Source organism: Camellia sinensis, chromosome 1 (assembly GCF_055761805.1).
Source record: "Camellia sinensis isolate YWXY chromosome 1, ASM5576180v1, whole genome shotgun sequence".
NCBI classification, from domain to species: Eukaryota; Viridiplantae; Streptophyta; class Magnoliopsida; order Ericales; family Theaceae; genus Camellia; species Camellia sinensis.
In genome coordinates this window covers 147251526-147264038 of record NC_138961.1, presented here as the reverse complement: position 1 = coordinate 147264038, position 12513 = coordinate 147251526, and positions in this window count along the sequence as shown.

The following is a 12513-nucleotide window of genomic DNA, read 5'->3' as shown; positions in this document are numbered from 1 at the left end:
TCAAAGACATTATCAGATGATAAACTCACATTCCATGTCCTCCCATCCAAGAAAGCCTTCTCCAATACACTATCCATAAGGGGACAGAGAACTTTATTCCATTTACTAGAGAGCAGCCTTCTATCAGACCTCATATTCATGATTTGCAACCGTATTAAGTCTACAAAATTTGTTATTGGCAAGTGCCGAGCGTCTCGTATCCACGAATTGAATGACTCAGCAACATTTGAATACATCTCACCATAACATTTCCCTTCAAAATATGAATCACTCCAATTTTCATATGGTAAACTTCTCAAGAAAACACTCACAATGTCTCCTCCCTCACTTTTTCATTTAACTTGAAATGAAATGATGAATTTGTTGGCGCATATGCACATTCTGAAAACTTGGACACAATCGTCTCCCTAACCAAATTTGTGTTTCCACATAACAACTTATCCCTCTCATTTCTCTTTAGATGTTCAAGACAATCCATGAAAGTAATTAGGGAAAAACCTAGCAATTCCTTCCACAATACTACAATGTTGATCTGATATGAAACTTATCACCCTCTCCGATTCCAATACTTCACATAAATGTTCAAGGAACCAACACTAATTGTCTTTATTCTTAGCATCAACAACAGCAAAAGCTATAGGAAAAAAACCTACAAAACAAATAGGAACTAACATATTAGATATACACATGTAGAGAAGATTAGAACAATAAACAACCAGAGAAATTTGACACTGCCAACATCAAGAGAAAATTCACACAATGGCAGCCTCCAGAGAAAATTCACTTAGTGACAAACTCCAGAGAAAATTCAATACTGACCAACTACAAATAAAATTCACACATTGGCAACATCTAGAGAAAATTCACTTAGTGACAATATCTAGAGAAAATTCACTTAGTGACCAACTATAGATAAAATTCACACAATGACAACATCTAGAGAAAATTCACACACTGACCAAAATCTAGAGAAAATTCACACTGGCCACAACCAGAGAAAATTCACACAGTGGCCAAAACCAAAGAAAATTCAAAGTGTCAGAGAAAAATCACATTCACTCAATTCTTACATGTATAGAAAATTCACATATTTAGATAAAATAAGATATATTTACAATTACCTTCATTCCCATCTTTCCCCGTCGCGGCAAACATAACTCCTTTGTATCGTCCTTTCAAAAATGTTCCATCAACAAACAGCAGTGACCGACAATATTTGAAACCAGCAATGCATGCATGAAAAGCCACAAACACTCTTTTGAAACGCTTGTTATCGTCAAAATCTAACTCAAAACGACTGCCTGGATTGTTTTTCAATGCCTCATCAAAATACCACCGTAATTGATCGAATGATAAACAAGAATCCCCATATGTACTACATTTTGCTTTTTCAACCTCCAACCAACCACAGTTATAACTGATTGAGACCCCATACTTGTCTTTCATTTCTTTGACAACATCCACTGGACGAGTTAAAGGTTTTGCACTTACCTCTTCAAGTATCAGCCCAGAAACTAAGCTAGAAGTCATCCTATCATGTTTACTAGTACGAACCGCCACACCACACGTATGTTCATTGTTCAAAGTTCTTATGTAAAAGAACCCATTTGTTTTTTCAACTGAAGCATGTACACGCCACATACATCCCCTTGATTCCTTATATGCACATTCTGTCGTAACCCTCAGCTTGTTATTTTTAACATACGTAAACTGAAAGCCAACCTCAATAGCATACTTGCATAAAACAGTACGGAACTCAACCACACCACCCTCAAACTTTTGTCCAACACTCGTAATAATATTTCTCCAACTGTAGACGTCCCCGAACACCCCGGGAGGGTGAGGTCCCGTTCCGTTCGTTTTGCGGGTCTACTACAGTTCGGACTCTCAAATTGTCACGGTTCTAAATCTGAACCAAAGAGTCCAAATCCGGCAAATCGTTTTGAGAAAACAGATGTTGAAAGAAGTGCCAAACATGGACTGCTTTGCCAAATACAGAGTCGCCACCTAAATATTTTATTTTGGGAGAATTTAGGAAACCCTGACTCGGTGCCAAAGGCCACGTGTCCGTCATCACCAAAGTTGTCTCGGCTCGGGAACTTGGGTACGATTGGGGAAGGTCAGCTATGAGCACCCCCTCTCGCCCGATCCGAAGATCGGCCTCTACTAACCATGATATCCAGTTTTGACAACGTTATGTGTTCTTATTCCGGTTTTTTGCTTAGAATTACTATGTTATGCGCACAGCAAACAAGTATAGACCAAATCGCTTAAATTGGAACGAAACATAGCATGTTTGTTTTGAAAATGGTTTGCTACTCGCAAGTAGGCTAAAATGCAGGTTTTGCCACCCTCAAGTGGGCTTTAGAAAAGATGGTTTTTCCACTATCTAGTGGGCTTAAAACTCACAGTTTTAATGCATTATTCCAATTTAGGTAATTTGACCTCCATCCACAGGCATTCAAGCAGTTATATCACATAAGCAGCTAGCCTCATGGTAATCATGCTATCATGGCAACATTCACACGCATGCGATATGCTAAAGCATAAAAGCTTACCTAGTACTCTGAGCCAAAACAGAAACTAGTTAGTAATCATATGCATGATCATAGTTCATGTTAAAAATGGCTAATGCAACACATGCAAAGATGCAATCTAAACAGGCTCGGCTATCCTAAAGATGGCATGTGAAATGCTACAACTAACAAGTACTCAACTTGGGATTGAAATACAGGTGCAGTTAGCATGATGTGCCGAGCCCGGTGCATGTAAGACAAATGTATGGATGCACGCATGCTATCATACTGTTATGCTAATTTAAATATGCCCTAATCTACCATCATAAGCGGGTAAATAAAAGGGAGAAAGAAGTGGGGGTTGGAAGACATGCACACACGCACCCACACTTACTACAAGTTTGCCCTCGCTCGGAGGGACCAAAAGAATAATACAGTCCGAATAATAAATCGACTGTCCTAGCTAATTAATTATTACAGACCCTTAATTAATTAACAAAATAAATGCAGCAAGAAGGTGGCCGCAGCCCTGCCTTGGGATGCGTGAGTGATGCATGCTTGATCCGCCTTGCTCGGAAACTCGCTGCCATAGCATTGCTGCCTCTGTTTACACTGCCTAGCTCCTCTGAAAACTGCACAAGTCTCAGGATATGTTCTTTGCACACTGTAGAACACCACCGGCTGGGAGGGGTGGCCATCGGCCTCGGAGGATGACCACCGGCCGCAGATGAAGTTATCGGTCATTGATAAATTGCCGGTCGGCACTGTATTTAGCCGACCGGCCAAAGCTTCCTGCAGAACCTGCAATTGGCAGCAACAGAGGGCAAGCAGTGTATGGCATGGAATTTTTAGGCAAATGTATGCATGCACACACTCCCTATCATGTAATGGACTCAAGGGAGCATGGCCCTCGACCCTCGGGCCACCAATCACGCACTTCAATGCATGATGGCCAAAGAGTCAAGTATGCATTTCAATATCAAATGCAATGCACACAAAACATACAAGGGACCCAACCTCAATCATGGTTGGTCAAGAGGCAAGGCAAGGCACAACAATGCACATGCGACCTAAGCATGCAAGCAAACATACAAACATGCAACACAACTACATGGCACACACAATGCTAACAACATAACATGCACAACGCATTGAAACATGGCATACACAATACAAGATGGACTTACATCAATGTGAGTGGACCTCAGCCACACCCACATCAGTGGCCATAGGATGAAAACAAGACAACTCGAAATACGTGCACGAGTGCACGCAAACCGAGAACCGACCCTCAGGCACCGAAATGCCACTCTAATGAGACATGGCAAAGACATGGAATATGATATGCAAACATGCAAAAATCAGTAGCAAAATGAGGGGCAAAACAGCCCCGAAACAAGGCGAAATGACACCCGATGCATGGAATTCCTCCCAAAATGCAAAACTAGGTACATGAAATGGCTTACAGCTATACAAAGCATGCATAATTGGTACATGGAATGAAAAGACAGAAGCAAGGCAGCCCCAAAATAAGAATTTTTACAGTTCAAAGCATGACCAAACAGCAAACACAAATAGGGCGAAACTAGCATGCAATCATGGCCCTAAATGTGAGGTAATGAAGCAAGTGGTAGATGCAAAGCCCAAACAGAAACAGGCTCTTCTACAACACTGAAGAGAGACCAAAAATATGATATTTTACAGTTGATGGCCAAGCCTAAATCAGTATACAAGTATGCTCAAAATGCCATGCAAGATAGGGCCCAAAAGAGGTCAAAACACAAAGTACACAAAACATTCATCAAACAACCAAAGACCCTTAATGAAACATGAATATGGGGTCAAAATAAGATTGTTTTCAGTTCTGTAAAATGACCAAAAACAGAAGCATAATAGGCTAATAGGTCATGCAAAAATGGGGACCAAAGAGGGGTATAATGACAAGTGGCACATGGAGGTCCCAAACAGTGATGAGCCCTTCTTCAATGTTGAAGAGGGGCTCAAAATAAGCTCACTTACAGTTTACATCATGCTCCAAAACAGATCACACACAGGCCAAAAATACTATGCAAGATTATGGCATACAAGGGGGATAATGAAGCAAGTGCAAGATGGGGACCTCAAATGACAAAAGTCCCTTAATGAAACATGAAATAGAGCTCAAATAAAGGGTAATTTCAGTTTTTTCCGGAGCTCAAAACAGCAAGCAAACTAGCTAGAAAAATGTTGCAAAGTTAAGCTCAAAAAGAGGGAATTGACACTTACCATTGAAGACCAACCCTTGGTTGCTTCTTGGCTTGAGAAGTGATGCCTCCTAGCTGCTGGAAAGACCTCCAAGCTGCTGGAAATGGAAGTGGTGGTGTGAGGCTTGGTGGTGTAGTGTAAAATGGTGTAGGGTTTGAAGGTTTTTTGAAGGAAATGAGAGAGATGGGGGGATATAATGCAAGAGGCTCTTAGGGAAATCTTCCAACCCTCAAGACAGAGCTGGAGGCTCTGTTATATAGACAAAAAATGGGGGAGAAATGGAGGGAAAAAGTGGGGGAAAAATGGATCAAGTTTCCCCCCAAAAGTTGTCCCCCGGATCCAGGTTTTTGGGGGGAAACAGATATACAGCTGGAATCCATTCAATCTGTAGAATACTCCGGAAGGTCGTCGGCTAGAAAAATTGGCCGGTCGGCAATCTATTTTGCCGGTCGGCCATCTGTTCTGGCCGGTCGGCAGGAAAAATCTGCTCTGCAGGTCCAACTTCAAACTGGCATAAATTCTTCATATGGACTTATTTTTAGGTCAATCTTGTGTCCAAATTGAAGCCCCGGAAGTAAGCTTTCCAATGGCACCAGCCTTGAATCAAAATTCCAACTGTGAAAAAAGTTATGCTTGTTTTGGTGAAGGCTTCTCAGTTTCGGTCCAACCGGGATGATGCCCAACTTCAACCAATCATATCTCCGCCCTCCGGACTCGGATTTAAGAGATTCTTGAATGAAAAATGAAGCCCCGGAAGTCTTCTTTCCAACGGTGGTTGCCTCATAGATTAACTCCAAGTGTATAGACTGATAAGCTTGGTTTAGCGAGGACTGCTCGTCCCTTTCTTAGCGATTATTGCCTATCTTCTTCTCCAACCTGGTTTCTTCTCATCTTCTCCTCTTTTCTTCAACTCTAAACCCCTAAACAAGGTGTTTTGAAAGATTTTTCAAAGATTTTATCTCTCTTTCATTCATTTCCACTTTGTCCTTACTCGGTTTATCGAAAAGCGCATCATTTGACAAAATGTGAGCCTCAGAACATTGTAGAAACTTTATTTCAAAAATGTTTTGAAAGAGAGCGTTTTAAGGTCTAAAAACCATCCAAAATAACTTTGGTCCAAAATGGGGTGTGAAGTTGAGATTTGTCTCTCTTCTTGCCGAAGAAACTGAACCTTCGCCCTACACACCTTTCTCCACCAAGTAAACCATCAGTAACGCCCAAGTCTTAAGGGCGGTCAAAAATGGGGTGTCTACACCAACCAGCTGATAATAACACTTTTTCTTGGTGAGAACAAAACTTAGAGAGTGAATTCCTTTCAATATCCACTAGCCTATCACATTCACCATGCACAAAATCTACCCAATTAGATCCCACTTCATCCTATTGATCAGAAGTATTACACCTAGTAACTGAAACATCAACTATATCAACACCACGTGCATAAACAACCCTCAACATATTCAGAAAATCAATATCATTTTGAACCATACAATTCGAATGGCCCACAATAGAATATGAAATACACATCGTCTCAGGTTTCAAATTCTCCTATGTTTTACACAAAATGCCAACCAATTCCTCAAAATTCAATTCGCATGAAACATTAATGATAATAGTATCATTCCCATATTTGCACAGCAACAATACTGCACTGTCCATCGAAACTGGAAAAAAAAACAAGAAAAATAATTTGTTTAACATAAAAACACTTCACAAGAACAACATAAAAGTCAAGAGAAATTTCTAATAATTATAATTTTCTCTGAATTATAATAACAAGCTTATAATTTTCTCTGGACTCAAATAAAAGTCCAGAGACATTTACAAACTTATATTCACCTTCAAGATAACAAAAACAAAATCACAGAGAAATTAATGAATCCAGAGAGAATCACAGAGAAATTTACTGCTAACTATTAAACACAATCATAGACAAAAATCACACAGAAGATTTGTTATAAAATTATAAGTTTTTCTGTGATTTTCACTGAAGTACAAGCTTACAATTTTCTCTGTGTCATTCTGCAATATTACACTCATATCAAAATCCAGAGAAATTACAAACTCATATACACTTTCAAGATAACAAAAAAACACTGCACTGCCCATCTAAACTGAAAGAAAAAAAAAACTTTTGCTCAGAGAAACAAAAACTTATATTCATTTTTTATAAACTTATAATTTTCTCTGAACTACAAACTGAAAGTGAATAACAAATTTATAATTTTATCTCAACTACAAATAAAAGTCCAGAGAAATTTAAGAACTTACATTCACTTTCTCAGATTCTTTCTACATTAGAAACTTCTAATAATATGTCCATATGAACTTATAATTTTCTCTGTCATTTTCGTTGGATTATAATAACAAACTTACAAATTTCTTTGGACTATACCAACAAAAGTGCAGAGAATGAAATTTCTCTGGTTTAAACAAATTTCTCGGGTTTGAAAAAATAGAGAACAAAACTTATCATGTTGATGAAAAATAGAGCACGGAAAATGAACTCTGATCAGCATGTTGATGAAAAACAGGGCATGAAAAATGAACTCTAAACATCAAAATCAACTACACTGTCAACACTTTTTGAAATTGATCAAAAAATAGAGAATGAAAAATTAATTCCAAAAATAAAAATCAACTCTATCAAGCTGGCCTTTGTCTAAAATTGATCAATAACAACAAATGAAAAATCAACTCCAAAAATCATAAAGAACTTCACTGAGCTAGCCTCTTTTTTAAATTGATCAAAACTGAAAACAAAAACCTAATGCAAAAATACACTGGAAAAACTAATATCAAATCGGAATCCTTACATAAAATTCAAAACAAAAATAAAAAATTCATGTGGAATCTCTATCGAATCCATACCTGATACAACTCCACTGAAAAACCTACGCTCTGTAACACCTACACGATCGTTGTAATCTCTATCGTCAAGTCCACTGCAACACTTGCGAAATCCCTACGAAATCTCCGACAAAATCTCCACCGCGAAATCAGTTTCCAAAATCTCCACCGTGAAGTCAGCAATAGAATATTTAGTTTGCCAAAATCCAAACAATCTTATGTTATAAAGAAGGGTAAATTAGGTATTTTATAACATAAAATAAAGTTGAGGGACCTTAGCTATCAAAACATATTATTGTGTACCTTTCCTCCTATCAAAAGTTGGGGAGGGACCTTAGGCCAATTTTTCCAATTTTATAGTGTTTATATATACAATAAATTTGTACCAGCAAAAAATACGGATATATATTGTTATTATTTTATCCATATATATTTTAAAATATGTATAAAAGTTGGATCACATTTTTTGAGTTCGTCTTAGGCCCCTAAAAAGTCAAGATAGCTTTGTATGATCTTAGAATTGGACTAATTTAATAAAATATATAATCCGTTATTTGGTGAAGATATTGTGGTATGGAATAATAGTTCACCTGAACATGGTTAAGATATTGTGGTTTAGAATAATGGGAAATTCTAACATACATACTCTTTAAAGGAGTGCATCATATGTACCCTTAGTTATGTCATTTTTTTTTAGTTATGACTATTTTTTTTTTAAAGTTATAACTCATGAATTTTTTATTTATGCTGTTGTGTTAGTTAGAACAATTTTTTTTAAATTATGATTCAAAAAATATAAAATTATGTTATTTTCTTCTTTAATTTTAAAGTGTATAAGATACACATTTTTTGAGAGGTGTGTACTATAGTATTTTCCTAGACTAATAGTTTACCCGGATATGACATCTTTCATATGGGTTGCTATTGAATCCTTCGGAGGGGGTGAGATATAAACCTAAGAGACTATTCCACCAAAAAAAAGAAAGGAAAAAAAAAAAAAACCCACTATTTACTCTCTGTGCACACAATAAATTTATTTTTTTTACAACTTTACCGTTAAACAAAATGATCAATATGAATATCAATACATATGGGGATGTAAATCTGGCCCGGCCCGGCTCATGTCGAGCTTTGCAGGCTCCTACCAAAATTCGGACCGGGCTGGGCTGGCCCACCGGCCAAAAAATTAAGCTAGGCCCAAGCCCAAGCCCAAGCCCAGGGATATTCGGGCCTAGGACGGGCCGCTAGGTCGGGCCTGACCTCGGACTTGGGCGGGCCTGACTATTTTTTTTTTGTTTTTTAAATTTTTTCTACCAATAGTTTATTATTTTTCACTAAAAAAAACACTGGGTCTTGGGCGGGTTGGGCCTTAAGTGGGCCTTATGCCGTCCGATGGGCCGGGCCGGGTTTCAAAATGATGGCCTAGGGTCTCAGACTGGGCTTGGGCCCAGGTCCAAACAAGCCTAAACGGACTGGGTCTGCCTCGGGTCGCGGGTGGGCTTCGGGCTGCCTATGGGCCGCGGGCCATTTTTACACTCCTAAATACATACCTTAAAACTAGAGCTCTGTTTGGTAGAGCTCTCTAAATATATTTCTATCCCGACTTTTGAGTGTCTTGTTTGTTTACAATTTTTAAAAGTTAATTTCACACACACTTTTGAAAATTCTTTCCAAGGTAGGAAAATTTGGGCTAACCGTTCCTCTTCCCGGATGTCCGACCGGTCGTCCTCCCAGACATCCGGCCGGTTGACCGGAACAATGCTATTTTTTTTTATTATTATTTACAATTGGCTCCTGTTATTTTTATATTTTAAATAAAAAAAATTCAGAATTTTTTTAAATTTTTTTTATGAGTTTTGAATAGAATTTTGAGTTGTATGTTTGGTTATGAGTTGTAAGTTTTTGTATTAAATATCATATGTCACATCAAAAATTTCCCACTCAATTCAAAATTATTTTCAAAACTCATTCACTAAACAAAATTTTCACACTCAAATCATAATTCCAAACTCATATACTCAAAATACAACTATATTCTCAAATCTTATTTAGAAAACTCTACCAAATGCTACCTAGATTTTTTTAATAAACATTTTTTGAACATGAAAATTTTCAAGAGAGCTTTTTTGACAAGTCCTCTTTCTAAGAGTTTTATTCTATCAAATCCATAATTTTTTTGACTATTCCATTAGATCCTATTTGAGGTAAGAAGACCGAAACACCTCCAATTTCTCTTGCCCTTTATTAATGTTAATATTTAATGTTAATTGTCATTATATTTTGGTAGTTCCCACGCATCAGGATGTTGACTGTCATTATATTCATATTAATTTGAAATGAATATTCACATCATTATATTCACATTAATTTGAAATGAATTTTTTTTATTGTGTTGTCAATTATATGATGCGAATATTCATACAAAATCATACGAATGTGAATGTTGACATCACTACATTAGATGAGAGAGAATGTTCACATGTTGTGAACGTTTACATCACTACATGTTGTGAATAAGAATGTGTTGTTAATTAAAAGTATAACATGTTGTGAACATTCATATCACTATATTAGATGAGAGATAATTTTTCGGAAAGGTGTTGTGAACATTCACATCAGATGAGCAAGAATATTCACATTATTTTTAATGTGTTGTCAATTAAAAATATATTCACATTATATAATAATATAAAACAATAACATCAATGTTATTTAATCTATGTATGAAATTTTTTATGCCTTGGTCTTTTCCCTTCTGTCTCCTCTCCCCAATATTAAATATCAATATTAAATATAAGGGCATAAGAGTCTAAGAAAAAAAAAATGACTTTATGGAATAAAAATATGAATATATGAGACTATAAGTGAGTTATAAAATTCCTTCATAGACTTCTTGGGTTAGAACACTTAACGAGATTTATCAATAAAAATCCCAATTTTGAATATACATCTTTTTTTTTTCAAAAAATATACACATCAAACCTCTTGCATTCTTTGTTTGTTTTACACTCTCCATTGTTCCTTATTCACTTTTATAATTCCTTCATTATTTCACTTTACTCCCTATGCGAACTTTTTTTTTTTCCTTCATGTTCACGATTATCATTTAGAAAACCAGTTCAAAAAATAATGCACCTATATGGAAAATCAAGTTCCAAAAATATTTCTACTGCACGATGTCTTTTGTTTGAAATAGTAGATGGCAAATGCTCACTAGGTTTAGCATCCATCTACAAAATAAGTAAACAAAGAGAAGGACAGAGAGAAAAAAAAAAATTTGAAAATATATAAATAGTTCAAAAGTATAGAATTGAAACTATATAATTGGTTTGAAAACATAGATTAAAAACTATGTTTAATTTGAAAGTACAAAATCAAAAGTTTTTCTTTTGTGTGATAGCGATATGTCAAAAATTTATATTTTATTCAAAAATATATAACCAAAAATTATTGTTTGATTCGATTATTGATTGCTGATTTTTTATTTATTCGGATAACTAGCACTGAATGATTTTGATTACTGATTTTTTTTATTAATTCAAATAACTAGTACCAATGGTTTTCATTCTCTTCACCAACCAATATGGAATGAAGAATGGAAATAGTAGAAAAAAGAAAACCTACTTTTTTGCAGAATAATAGTAAAACAATTATTAAAAATTGTCGATTTTTGAAAAATTGCATTCCTTAAAGAATGCCAGAGAATTTTGTGCTTCTGAAGCTTCTTTTGTCGTAGTACTGTCGAAAATAGTTGGAAAATGTCGTGTGTGTAAGGCACTGTTTAGGTTTATGTTTAAAGGTGTGGTATGAGCTTATGTTTTGTGTGGCATATGTATAATATGCTAAGTTTTTGTATTGATGTGTTGTAACTTGCTTTTTGTGTTTTTCGGAGGGGTTTAGTCTCCTCGGATATGATAGCCCTACAGTTCGAACTCTCGTGGTTCTGAATTTAGTTTTACAAGTGCAATGTGAAATGGATAAAACACAAATGAGTCTAAATTTGGCAATTTTTTGAAAAATACATTTTTAATCATTAAAAATGCCAGAAATGGACTGCATTACCAGATTTTAAAGTCGCCACCTAAATATTTTTGGGAATTTAGGAAGCCTATAACTCGTGCCAAAGGCCACTTGTCCGTCATAACCAAAGTGTCTCAGCTCGGGAACTTAGGTATGAGAGGGGAATGTCATGAACTGAACACCCCACTCACCCGATCAAAGATCGACATCTATTAATCATGATGTGATTCTTATATACAATATATACTGTTGTTCCGATTATTTATTCTATCTTTTACAATGTGATTCACATAAATATAGACTAATTCACAAAATTTGGAACGTTTTGATTTCATGTTTGTTTCCAAAGTATTTTAAATATGTACCACTTGAAAAAGTGATCTCATATGTACATTAGTCAAATCATCCAAATTTAAGCAAAAAAACTTCATCCCCAGGCATTCAAGAGATATATCAACTAAGCACTTAACCTCATGGTAAACATGCTTGGTATGGTAATACTAACACACATACAATATGTTAAAGCAATAAATGCCCACCTAGTACTCAACTGAGGCGAGCCGAAAGAAGTAAAGTTAGAAAAATTGCATGCTCTAATATGCAAGTGTCTAATGCAACACATAAAAAATGCAACTATAAGGTTCGGTTTTTAACATGGCATATGAAATAATTTGATAGCATGCGGTTGTATATGTATTTGAATAAGTAAGAAGCAACCATAAAGTTAGAATGATGCACCCAACCAAATGCGTGAAAAATGGATATTTAAGCATGGTAATGACATGAAAAATGTAAAACATGATGCTACCATTATAAGCAAGTAAATAAAAGGGAGAAAGAATGGGGGTTGGAAGACATACATAATATTTACAAGTGTTACAAA